This window comes from Sus scrofa, chromosome 1 (genome assembly GCF_054392235.1).
Source record: "Sus scrofa isolate SSC_HxYL_T2T_F1_AM1 chromosome 1, Sscrofa_HxYL_maternal_Yorkshire_Landrace_v2.0, whole genome shotgun sequence".
Taxonomy (NCBI): Eukaryota; Metazoa; Chordata; class Mammalia; order Artiodactyla; family Suidae; genus Sus; species Sus scrofa.
In genome coordinates, this window is record NC_139383.1 from 48302901 (window position 1) to 48317173 (window position 14273).

A 14273-nucleotide genomic window follows, 5' to 3' on the forward strand; every position below is an offset into this window, starting at 1 on the left:
ACTAAGTATTTTACTTCACAAAGTGAAATACTTTTTTTCACTTGTTTTAACAAAGTTAAAAACAAACAAATAATGAAAAGATCAATAAATCACACATGACAAATTATTGATATATCCTCTAACATGAGTGAAGAGGTGTCATATTGTTCTCCTTAGTTTTACATGCTTTTGAAAATTTTTCATAATAAGGTGAATAAATAAATGTACTTGCTTCTGAGAAAGAGCAGTCAAGCAGAGACGGACAGACAACATGAATGGAAAGAAGTCCTACACAACAAGAAAGAGGATCTGCCTTTAAATGTGTACAAGACATATTCAGAGTGAAGAATAAAAAGAAACTACAGGACTGGTCCAGAAAGAAGGAAATGATGCTCTGTGAGTCCTCCTAACGGAATGTCAGAGGTGAAAGCTTGCTGCAGCAAATTGAAGTTGACATGGTAGAGGAAAAACAATTTTTAAAATGAATTTTGTATAAGAATGAGAATGCAATAGGCTGGTTGATAGCCAGATGGGAGGAAAGGACAAAAGAAAGGTCTTTTAAAAAATGATAATAATACCAATTTCATAGTATTTAGAATATTGAGGACTATATTTACTTTATAAAAATTTCATGAGATATACTATAAAAAAATCTCTATTTTATATATGAATATACCTGCACTCTATACATTATATCTTTCTATATACTAGTATGTGTATATATACATATAGACACACATATATTTATGATTCTCTATATAGTATATATCTATACTATAAATACTCTGAGACAAAATTATCCTGCCACTTGGTCATGATTTCCATAAAACAGATAGAGATATACACCTTAGTGAGAAGCACCAGGCTGTGAACTAAGAAAACCGGAGGTTTATATCAACCAAGAGATTATAGGCAAATTAGTCTCTTTGAGCAGTGATCTTCTTCACTTATAAAATAGGCTGGTAGTGACAGATAAGATGTAGATATAAGTTGTTTTGTCAATTGTACAGAAATGTCCCTGAAAAACAAAAAAGATATACTATGAACATAGCATCTAATTGTCATCACTACATTATATGGGTCAGCTAAGAGTAATAAGAATAATAATAGAACTCATGGTAGCAGGTACTCTATTCTGAGTCATGTTATACAGATAGTTTTTTTATGTTATACAGATAGTTTGATTTGTTAATATATTTGATAACAGCTTGCTAAGTGGTAATAAAGTACAGGTGCACATCAGCACATCATCATGCTCATAACATAGTAACTTGTGAAGTAACTTGTGAAATCACCTGGAGCATTATCTTGTGTAGATGAGTTTGGCCATCACCTTATTGATGAATTTAGAGAAAATGATCTGCATTCACTGAAAGCCAGGCTAAAGATGTTCAGGATATTGTTCAGGGGAAGTCTGCTACTATGTAGGTCCACATGCCTTCAAAGAAACTAGGTCAGACTATTAAGTAATTCCTGCTTTTGAATTTACCATCGGCCACTGAATTTGAGAAATGTGGAAATCAAGTAAGCACTTTAGGAAATATTATTATCACTTGTTTATTTTACAAAAGCACAGAATAAAATGTTAATCTATGACAATTGTAACACTAAAGAAATTGACTTAGAAATTCTTCTTCTAGGAATTTATTATAATGAAATAATCATTGATATACAAACATTCAGGTACAAGATGCTGAATGGCTATATTTATTATTTGGGGGGAAATGTGCAAACATACCTATTATTAGTAATTAACAAGGAAAGCAGGTTTGAAGATTAGACCACTTGCGTTCAACTATTGGCTCTGCAAACTGCTGGTTAAATGAGTTTTGGCAATATATGTGATTTTTTCTGCGCCTCAGAATCCTCATTTATAAAATGGGAAAGAAGTGTTCTTTATACCTTAAGATTGTTGTGAGTATTTGAAAAGTGTCTGGATCATAGAAAGTATTGAGTAAATGCAGTCTTCTCATTATTATTCCTTACCACAGAGGGCCATGACGTGGAAATAATGAAGGCATTAAAAATAAGCCTGTACATGCCAACTAAATGCACAGTGAGACCTCAGATTTGACTTTGGAACCAAAAAAGAATGTAAGTGAAAAAAACTGGTAAAACTGAAATAAATCCCATGGTTTAGTTAACACTTTTAGTCAACATTAATCCATTAGTATTAATAGTTTTACTATTGCTATACAAGATGTTAACATTGAGGGAAGTATATGTGGAAATTTTCTGTACTATTTTTGCAACATGTCAGTAAGGTAGATATTAGCTAAAAATGAAAAATTCTTAAAATGTTATAGAAAATTATCTAATGATATGGAAATATGCCCATGATATAGATTTTAAGTGAATCGAGCAAGTTATAGTACATATACATGTATGTGTATATATATATAAATTATGCTATATTTGTTTTAAAAATAAATATATGTGTTACAAAGCCAGAAAAAATCAGAGCATTAGATTCACAATGGTTCTCTTGATGGTTTGGAAGTGTGAGTCATTTGTTTTTTATCTTTTTAGGGCTGAACCCACTGGCATATGGAGGTTCCCAGATTAGGGCTTGAATCAGAGCTGTAGCTGCTGGTCTACACCACAGCCACATAAACACCAGATCTGAGCTGTGATTGTGACCTACACTACAACTCGTGGCAACACTGGATCCTTAACCCACTGAGAGAGGCCAAGGATCAAACCTGTGTCTTCATGGATGCTAGTCAGATTTATTTCTGCTGAGCCATGACTGGAATTCCAGTGCCCTGTGAGTGATTTTTTTAATCCCTATTTTTGTTTGTGTTTTCTAAGTTTTCTACATTGATTTTTTTTTAACATGTAAAAATTGTGACTAAAAATTATTTTTACTAATGAGATATCCCTTTCATGAGTTTAGTATAATCATTTGGCTTCAAGACAAATTATGTTTTCTTATATGCCTAATATTTGGAACTAAAACAAAAGGGTACTGGATATAATTTTATCATTTTTTTCAACTCACATTTTATTTGAAAAAAATTGAGCCACTACCTAAACTGATGAAAAAATTTTAAACATATTAATGTCTAAATCATGTATAAGATTCTTTGTTCATTAAGGTATAAGAAATAGAAAACACCAGAATTTAAGTAATGATTTAAAAATATTGAATATAAACTTGTATAGTTGATTTTTCTCTAAAGTTGAAAGTCCAGGAGTTCCCGTCGTGGCTCAGTGGTTAACGAATCTGACTAGGAACCATGAGGTTGCGGGTTCGATCCCTGCCCTTGCTCAGTGGGTTAAGGATCCGGCATTGCTGAGAGCTGTGGTGTAGGTCGCAGATGCGGCTCAGATCCCACGTTGCTGTGGCTCTGGCTTAGGCCGGCGGCTACAGCTCCGATTAGACTCCTAGCCTGGGAACCTCCATATGCCATGGGTGCGGCCCTACAAAAGACAAAAAAATACAAAAATACAAAAAAAAATAAAGTTGAAAGTCCAAATAAGTCCCTTAATAAGAACAATATGCTTTAAATCAAACATTGGTAAACAATAGCATTTTATGCCACATATTCTCCTAGAAGAAATGATTCAAATATGAATAAAATTGATTCCTACTTACAAAGAACTCTAATAAAATATATTTGCATGTAAATGAAGAATTACATAAGAGGCAAGTGGTGGTAGGAAAAGATTTATTTTCACAATGTTGTAGGAAAATCAGAGAGAATTTCAAAAAGGATATGACAACTGAGTGGAATTTTAAAGTATAGATCTAAGTTCTTAGGAAAAACAAATCGAATTGCATTCTAGGCAGAGATCATAAAATCCACATATTCAAAAACAAAATGGCACATGAATCATTTAGGAGTTTTTTCAGCTACATGTAACAGAAAGTCTGACTAACATAAATTTAAGTCATGAGGTCATTTATTATCTGCATAAAGAAGTGTAAGCTGTTGTACAGCTCATTCAGCAACTCTACAAATTTGGGGAGTTGGGTTAGTATATTTACCATAGTTTCAGTGTTACTTTCATAGTTGTACAATGGCTACCATAGCTCCAGACATCATATCCTGTTCTTCCTGTGAGTCTTATGTCTCTCACCAGGAAGTAAACATCTTCCACACAAGCCTCAGTAAAGTTCCAATTAAGTGTATTAGACATATAAGGACAATACTCTTATTTTTAGGTTTAAAGGATTTTAGGAAGAAAAATTACTTTTTTTTCAGCCTATAATTAATAATAGTAAGGAGGAAAAACAAAATAATATATATCATTTTAGAGAGTCTCCCAACAATGTATTAAGGAAAATTAAATAAATATCTATTGCTGGGCAAGAAACCATGAAAAGAAGAATATCAGACTGATGCTGGAGAGCTCAATGAATTTCAGTGTTTGCAAAAAGTCTGGGCTTTGGTGGAGTGACAGGAATAGCCACGTAGAAACTTAAAATAATATCATCATATATAAATTTTCAGAGGCACATTGAGATATTAGCGTGAAGAATGAAAAGTCAAAGAAATCAAAGATATTCTAAGTAAATGATGAGTTATTCCATGTTCATGGATAGGAATACTTAATATGATTAAGACATCAGTTCTTCCCAATGTGGTCAATAAAGTCAACGCAAACCCAATCAAGATCTCAGCAAATTGCTTTGTAAATATTGATAAATTAACTCTAAAGTTGATATGGAAAGGCAAATGATCCAAAATAGCCAACGTGATGCTAAAGAAGAACAATATCAGAGAACTGAGATTATCTGACTTTAAGACTTACTATAAAGCTATAGTAATCCAGACAGCCAGTGTGGTTATTTGTGAAAAAATAGGCAAAAATATCAATGGGATAGAATAATGAGCACAGAAATACACTCACACAAATATTGCCAACTGATATTTGACAACAAAGGCAATCAAATGGAAACTAATAATCTTTTCAACTAATGTTACTGGAAAAATCAGGCATCCACCAGCAAAAAATCTAAACACTGTCCATATGCCTTTTATAATAATTAAATCCAAATGGATCATAAAATTGGCTGTAAAACATAAATTATGAAACTTCTAGAAGATAACAATCTGGCAACAAGATTTTGGCAATTTGTTTTTAAACACAGCAATGATAGCAAGATCCATAAAAGAAACAATTGATAAATTGAACTTCACTAAAATTAAATTCTGTGCAATAGAAGACATTGTTAAGAAAATGAAAAGGCCATTCACAAACTGAGTAAATATTTGGAAGTGTATTTCTGATAAAGAACTTGTATCCAAAATACACAAAGATGACTCAAAACTCAAATATAACAAAGCAAAAAAAAGTAGGTAAAATGCCTTAAATCTCACCAAAGAAGTCATATAGATGCCAACAAACATATGAAATGATACTCAACATCTTATCTCATTAGAGAATTGCAAATTAAAACAAAGAGATACTAACCTATAAGAATGGCTAATATCCAAAATATTGACATCACCAAATACTGATGAAGATGTAGTAGACTGAGATTATCATTCAGTGCTGGTGGGAATGCAAAATGTGACAGCCATTTTGGAAGCCATCGTGGCAGTTTCTCAAAAAAGCTAAATTTGCTTTTACCATAGGATCTAAAAATCACACTCGTAGGTATTTACTAAAACTAGTTCAAAACTTACAGTCACATAAATCCTGTACTCAAATATTTATAGTTGCTTCACTCATAATTGACAGAACTTAGAAGCCATCAACATGTCTTTCACTGGTGGATTGACAAACAGTGGAACATCATACAATGAAGTATCATTCAGTGCTAAAAACAAAGCAGCTAGCAAGTCACAAAAATACCTGCAGGAACTTTAAAGTGCATACTAATAAGTGAAAGGAAACCAATCTGAAAAAGCCACATGTTGAATGATTTCAACTACATAACATTCTAAAAAAGGTAATTTATAAAGGAAGACAAAATGTCAGTGGTTGCCAGGGGCTGGGAGGAGAGAGAGAGAAGGAGGAATAAATAGAGCACAGAGAATTTTTTAGGGCAGTGAAAATATCCATTATAATATTGTAATTGAGAACACATCACATTATGCATTTGTCAAAACCCAAGAAACTTTTTAACACAAAGAGTGAGCACTGAGGTAAACTATGAAATTTAATTAATAATAATATGTCAGTATTGATTTATCAATTGTACCAGATACACCACATCAATGCAAGATATTACCAATAGAGAAAATCAAAGAATTGGAAGAGTGTATGGGAACTGTACTTTCTGCTCAATTTTTCTATGAATCTAACCCCCCCAAAACAATGTTTATTAGCTGAAACAAACAAATAAGTTGGTAAGATTGGAGGACATAACAGTATTGAGAGTACTGATGTAAACAAAAAATAAAGTTCAAACTAGAACAAAGATAATGAAAAAGAAAAAAGAGGAATTACTTGGGAGATATTTAATGAGACAATGTCACTTAAGGTTAAATTGGATCATAGGGGTTGGGAAAAGGAAAGAATCTAGACTAACTTTCACAGTCTTGACTTGGTGCCTGGATGATATCAATTATGGTAGCAAAAAGCAGATCACTGTGGAGAACAAATTGTGATTTCATCATTGACTTCTTGAGTTTTACATTATAGCAGCAAATAATAAAGGAGTTATCCTCTAAAAAAATAATAAGACCAAAAATTTAAATATTAATGATGTCTTGTCAAAGATTTGGGGGTGATGTGTTTTTAGAAGAAACTTTCTTTTCTTATTAATCTTCTATACTCTATAAGCCACTTTTAGAATGGAGTGAAAAAAGATTTTAAAACCTGCTTAGACCATGCTAATGAGAGCAAAAGTTAAAGGAGGCTGAATAAAAAGAGTCAACTACTATGAAAGAGCAAGTAATAAGAATTATTTCCAAATTATTAGGCAATCTGATTTTGCATAACACTTACAGTGGAGGGGAGCTGACTTAGATATGAATACACTACAGCTCCCTTAGCATGAGATGCTTCAATTGTGTCTTTGAAAATATTTTGATTTCTTTGTGTAAGTGCAACTGCATATCATTGCCTCTAACTACACATTACAACACTCTGAAAATTGAGCTGGTAATTTAGATAGCATTTCACAAGTGTAGCAAAGCAGGAGAATATTAAATGGATATGCAAATTGACTCATGAATATGAATAGCATCTAAAGTTACAGATTCTGTCATAACACCATAAAATTAAAAAGAGGATTTTATTATAAGGACTCAAATTCTGTAGAATAAATTAAAAGTGACTCACTTTCCATAGGGTTCTTAGTTTCATAAAGACAGAGAGCAGTCATCTATACAATTTTTTAAACGAAAAAAAAAGATGAGTATGCTTAATGTTGATAGAGCAGTCAGGTAGAATATAAAATACTTATTTGGTTTAGTGGTAATAATTTCTAAAATTTTGGTAAAGATTTATATTTTTAACCAAGAACTTTCATAGAAATGTGTCATGTGCTCTTTGAATTGTGCAGTGTGTAGAGCAGTTAGTAATCCATTTATTTATAACTGTTGCTCAGAGAATTTAAGAAAATTGTTCCAATCAAAACTACCTTGAGTTGCAAGTCTAGTGACCAAAATCTAAGATATTTTATACATCAGATGAGTTTCTTAGGGTCTGCCAGGTGGTTGTCATTTTGATTTTTTGTTTGTTTCTTTCTTTCACTCTACTCTAGGAAATCTCTCTAATCATCTGGAAGAGGACAAAACGCTTTTGAGTCCCTTTCTCAAGGGGGCATGTAGGCATCCTTGAGGCACTGTGGACAGCTGCCCAAAGGTGAAACGGGGAGATCTGAAAGTGTGAGTTGCAATAACTTTTGTGTGCAGAACATGTCAAAGGAGAAGCAGGTATAGTTTCCAGTTATGTGCTGTGAGTGAACTCAGTGCCAGCCTTGGCTGAGCACACTGGAGGAGGTTCACATAAAGCAGGATTACACGAATAAAGAAAAAATTTGGTTCTTTTGGAAATGTGTAGTGGCATCAACCTAGGACGTCTCTGTCCCTTTGCAAAAACAGATTTACTGCCAGCAAGTAATCAAAAGACCATTCCATTCCCTAACTCATTTGAGTTATTTTAAATGATTCACAATTATTTTATGAATTTTTTATTAAGGAAATAATTCATCCATAATCATATGTAATTCTAATTTAAGTAGATGTGAATAGTCATGCAAATGTCACCCAATTAATCTCGGCATTACCCCCTTGTGCTTTAATTAGATAAACTCTTGATGGTTCTGCATTTTGCCTCTTCTCATGTCAATTTTATTTTCTATGGGTCTACTCAACCATAAGAAAGAATGAAATAATGTTCTTTGCAACAACATGGATGCAACTAGAGATTATTAAGTGAAGTAAGTCAGAAAGAGAAAGACTAATACCAGATGTTATCACTTATATGTGGAATCTAAAATACAGCACAATAGGATAAATTATATGCACATAATAATGAAAGACCTATGTAGAATGCACACTTGTAGCCATGTTGTGTGGGGGGAATAATTAAGTTAATATGGGCATAGAAAAAAGTAGGCAGAAAATAAAATATTAAATAGTAACAAAAAATTAAAAAATGTAACACACATGAACCAATCTACAAAACAGAAACAGACGCATAGACAAGGAGACAGACTTGTGGTTGCCAGTAGGAAGGGTTATAGAGTGGGGTGGGCTGGGAATTTGGGGGGTACTAGATGCAAACTATTACATTTTTAATGGATAGATAATGAGGTCCTACTGTAGAGTGCAGGAAACTATATACAATCTCCTGGAATAGACCAAGATGGAAAGGCATATGTTTTTATTTTTTATTTTTTTTTTTTTTTGTCTTTTTTTTTTTTTTTTTTTTTTTTTTTTGCTATTTCTTGAGCCGCTCCTGCAGCATATGGAGGTTCCCAGGCTAGGGGTTGAAGCTGAGCTGTAGCCACCGGCCTACGCCAGAGCCACAGCAACGTGGGATCCGAGCCGCGTCTGCAACCTATACCACAGCTCATGGCAACGCCAGATCATTAACCCACTGAGCAAGGGCAGGGACCGAACCCGCAACCTCATGGTTCCTAGTCGGATTCGTTAACCACTGCGCCACGACGGGAACTCCGGCATATGTTTTTAAATGAATGTATGTATGTGTATAACTAAGTCACTTCGCTGTCCAACAGAAATTAGCATGGCACTGTAAATCAACTATACTTTAATAAAAAATAAATTAATAAACTAAAAAAACTAAAAAAAGATATATATTCTATTGGTATTTTTTTCCATTCTCTTTTTTGGAATTACCACTTATGGGCTGAAGATTGAAAATCTTTTTCCTAATATTGAGACAAAATGCTAGTGTCCACTGGGTTTGTTCACCACATCATACAAGCTTTGAAACGGATCATCCAACTTCCTTTTGAGTCATTCTTCCTCCGCTGCCTTTGGACACTAGTTTCCATGTATTCCTCATAACACTACTAGGGTAACATGTTTCTTAAAGGAAATGTGTTGAGGCTGGTTGACTACAAAAAGACTATTATAGGTTCCCAAGGCCTACAGAAAACAAAACAATGAGAAAAACAGCAAAAATCCCTAAACATTTCAGAACAGTCATGTACTGTGATCCCGTGGCTTTTCCACCTCTGCATTCCCAGCTACTAAATCAGACCCTTAACCTCTCTGTGTACACCAATCTGAACTCCTTGAGGTTCCTAGAGTAAATAAACTGTGTTTTTTGCTCCCTGGTGTTTTTTCTTTATTTTTTAATTTTCTGAACCTGTGTTTTGTGTTTGTTTTTCCTCCATAGATTTTGCCTCTAATAGGAATGCCCTTTTATCCCTTGCTCACCAAGAATCTTTCTATTCAACTTTTGAGATGCAGAACAATTTTCACCTACAGAAGTCTTTCACTTATCCTTTCTTTGTATATAACTCTATTACAGTACCTTCCAAAAGGTATTGCCTGTATTTGTTCACATGTCTAAACAAGTGCAGCTTCATCTAGCTGGTCACACTGAAAACAGTAACTAAAATAGAGCTTTATTCCTTGAGTTCACAGGATCTTGATGTAGCTATTTTAATAAGACATTTTAAATAAGTATGAATACAAATTATTTAATATTCTTCTTTTTGTATTGGCAAGATGTCTAAGTTTAATGCAACTTCTGCATCGTATCCCATTCTGGTGTCTAGATGGGAGATGGTCAGATGCATGAAAACGGCTAAGTTAAATAGATCATGTCAAAATATCTTACTTGAGAAACAAAACTTAAAAAATATTGAGTATATTTTTATAAAAGTCATAAACATTAGAACTTATATAACTATACCTAAATAAGAACTTATATAACTATGCCTAAATAAGAACTTATATAACTACACCTAAATAAGTATAAAGATAACCAGAATGCAAAGTATGTGTACATATAAATAAAATGTGTGATTTTCAAGGATACCCTGACATATTTTCTGATAAGCTTAATATTTTATATAAAATCAAACAGGGAGTTCCCGTCATGGCTCAGTGGTTAAGGAACCTGACTAGGAACCATGAGGTTGCAGGTTCGATCCCTGGACTATCTCAGTGGGCTGGGGATCCGGCGTTGCAGGGAGCTGTGGTGTAGGTCACAGACTCGGCTCAGATCCCGCCTTGCTGCAGCTCTGATTAGACCCCTAGCCAGGGAACCTCCATGTGCCCTGAGTGAAGCCATATAAAGACAAAAGACAAAAATAATAATAAAAAATAAATAAAAATAAACAAATTAGAATCACCAGAATTTACAAGAATGAAATAAAAGGATCCAAAACATCCAGTATAGTCAGCTGAAACCCACATCCTATAGACAAGTGTTTCTCAAACTTTATTATAACCCTCCAAAAGAAGTTTGTTAGACATTTTAAATTCTTGCCATGAAATTTTAGTGCCACACATATTTTTTATTTGTTTTTTGTTTGTTTGTTTGTTTGTTTGTCTTTTTGCCATTTCTTGGGCCGCTCCTGCGGCACATGGAGGTTCCCAAGCTAGGGGTCCAATCAGAGCTGCAGCCACCGGCCTACGCCAGAGCCACAGCAACGCAGGATCCGAGCCGCGTCTGCAACCTACACCACAGCTCAAGGCAACGCCGGATCGTTGACCCACTGAGCAAGCACTGGGACCGAACCCGCAATCTCATGGTTCCTAGTCGGATTCGTTAACCACTGCGCCACAACGGAAACTCCTGTTTATGTATTTTTCTGTATATCTGTGCTTTATACCTAAAAAGAATATTTTCACCTTCTCCTAGGAGGATGTACTGCCTTCATTGAGAGTACATAATTCAGAAAAAAGCTATAAAGAATACTTAGTTTATAACTTTGGCCTAAGCATGAACACTGTACACTCTTCCCTTGTTTCCTTTAGCATAATGAAACATACTGAAATTTCATCCACATCCACAATGACTAGGACTGGTGTACTTCAGGGTAGCTGTCAGTCTCCAGGAACCTATATTCCTTACAAGCTCTAGCAAGGTTTCCCTGGAGACCATTTCTCTACTGCTCTTTTATGTAAAATAAAACTTCTTTGGAGAAAAACGGACCAATGTGGAGAATAAGGCTTTTGGCTAAACTTTAAAGGAAGTCTACCTCAGGTGTCTATTTCTTCAATAAATGTATATTCCAGGGACATTTAAGTATTGATAGTGTTCCTTCAGAGTGATGCCTAACATTTACCTGTTTTCAGGAGGGAGGACAATGCAGGGTGGATACCCATACCGGAAAGAGATAGAAGGAAGATAGCCATGCCAAAGTTTTATATTATTTATGTAGACATGGGCAGACTTAATCTTCTTTTAAACAAAAACCTATCTTAAGGGTTTTTTCCTGATTTTTAGGAGTTCTAATTCATTCTTCTTACTGGCAAGACAAGATAAACAAAACAAATAAATCCACCTCAATTACATAATACAAGGAAACTGTGACTCTCTTAGTAATAAATATTTATGTTCCAAGGATTGAAAGGTTACTGTGCCACCCAAGAAGTGTTCTTATAAAGGCTTTAAATAATCAGAAGACTAACAATTTAAAAGTGCAGGGCAGGTTCAAGGAATATTTCTCCATCTGTCACTGACATTCAAATAACAAGCAGAGCCTTAATCCCTCATTGCCAGGCCCCCAATAAGTAATTTTTTTATTTAATCCTTCATAGACTATAGTGAAGTTGCCATAGGTATATTTGAATGCTAATGAGATTATTCTAGTGAATGACACAGAACTCAAAGGCGATTTTAGCTTCAGATCATGCTGCATACTATAAGCAAGTCACAAAAGTTGAAGAACATTGTTTTTCTTGAACTTTATTTTTCTCATATAGGAACTGGAGATCATCTTGCCATTTGCATAAAAACTTTTCAACACCCTATAGCTCAAACAGCTCCTCATGTATTTCCTTTATTTGTGGGACACCCAGGCAAATTCAGCAATTGTATGCTTGCATATTGTTGTGGGACATAAGAATAAAAATGACCCATCCTATTAAAACCTGCTAACTTGGAGAAGGGTTGGAAGAGCAAAAACTAAAATAGAATATCTAGAGCATTTTCATTTTAGGTCTGGAATTACTAAAGAATTTAGCTGATGCATTTTTACATGAAAAATAATTTATAAACCAAAATTATTTCCCAAGAGCTATATTGAAATGACATATATAAATCTGATTTACAAACATCAGGATACATTTATTACTTGGGGTAGAAAACATATCATAGCTGGTCTGGAAAATGTGGTGAGAAAACTCTGTCACAGTCAGAAGCCCTTTCCAGTCAATGTGATGAGGTCACTTTATCACAAAGATGGGGCTTGGAGAACATTATTCCCTAAATTTCTGATGGTCAGAGTCATCATCAAATTGAGGTTCTTTCCAGAATGCTACTTAGTTTTGGATGGAAGCTAAGACATGTAGTTGAGAAGTTTCTGAAGGAGCAATTGTTAGAGTAACTTTGAGAAAAGAGCCTGAAAGCTTCTTTATAAATTCTGAGACATACTGAAGCCTGGAGAGGAAGAATATGCTGGTGTATTGAAGGAGAAACTTGACCAAGGTGAGCAAGGGCAGAAGGTTAGCAGACTCTGAAAACAGTACTCAAATACCACTTGGATCAGGCTGGGCTTTTTTAAATGGAACACTCCATTTAAAATTTAATCCAGATATAAGTGATATTGCTGTGCAGTGGAGGTTGACAGAACAATGTGGACCAAGTATAGGGGAAATAAAAATCATTAAAAATAAATGAATGAATAAATAAATAATACATAAAAATTTCATCCTGAGTATGATTTTACCCATCTTCTTTTAGTTTTTTAAAAATTTCAAGGGTACTTAGCAGGAAGGTGAGGTCAAATTAAGAGAAGGAAGGAATTATAAGTTGGATGGGGTGATGCCTGTCAGAGTCCTAGGAGCTAATATAAATGAATATAAATCACAATTAATGAGAGGATTAGCAACATCTTTACAAGTATTTGGAAAGCACAGTAGTAGTCTTCTACAATGATTCAATAATCTACTACTAAGGAGATTGTGTCTTGACACTATGTAAAATAAGGCTCTAAGCATATATGCTGTGATTATGAAGGTCTAGGGTGCATGCACAATGGATTGTAATAGGAAAAATCCTTCCATTCTAAGTTTTAGAAAACTGAAGAAACTACTAAGATCATGGTAAATAGCAAAAGGGGCAATGTTTTATGCTTTCCTCAGGACTCACTCGAATAATGTAAGAATACTCTGCCCATTTCCATCCCCCAGGTGAAGGTGGGTATAAACATAAAAGAATCCTGGAGCCTGTCTTGCAAGAATTACAAGGGACAACAGTGATCAAATATTTCAGAAAAAAATATCAGAGCCACCTCCCATCACAGATCCTATATGCATCAGGTCTATGGGTTTTCATTCCAGAACCTGTTCACATCTGGGTTGTGTGGTTATTAAATTGGAACTTCCCTAAGGTCTAAGGGTAGAAAATGCTAACAGAGAAAACTTTGAATTATAAGGACTGAATTTTACAAATCTTTGATGACAGAGAAACTTGAATTTATAGGGAAAGAATTTCAGGCTTTACATTTAGAAGGATAAAAGTAAGGAGGTCCTACTGTACAACACAGAGAACTATATTCAATCTCTTTGGATAGAACATGTGTGAGATAGTATGAGAAAAAGAATGTATATATATGTATGACTTGGTCACTATGCTGTACAGCAGATATTGATACCACACTGTAAATCAACTATACCTTAACAAAAATTTTAAAAATTTCAAACAATAAAAAAATAAAAATCAATCAAAGGGAGACACCTAAT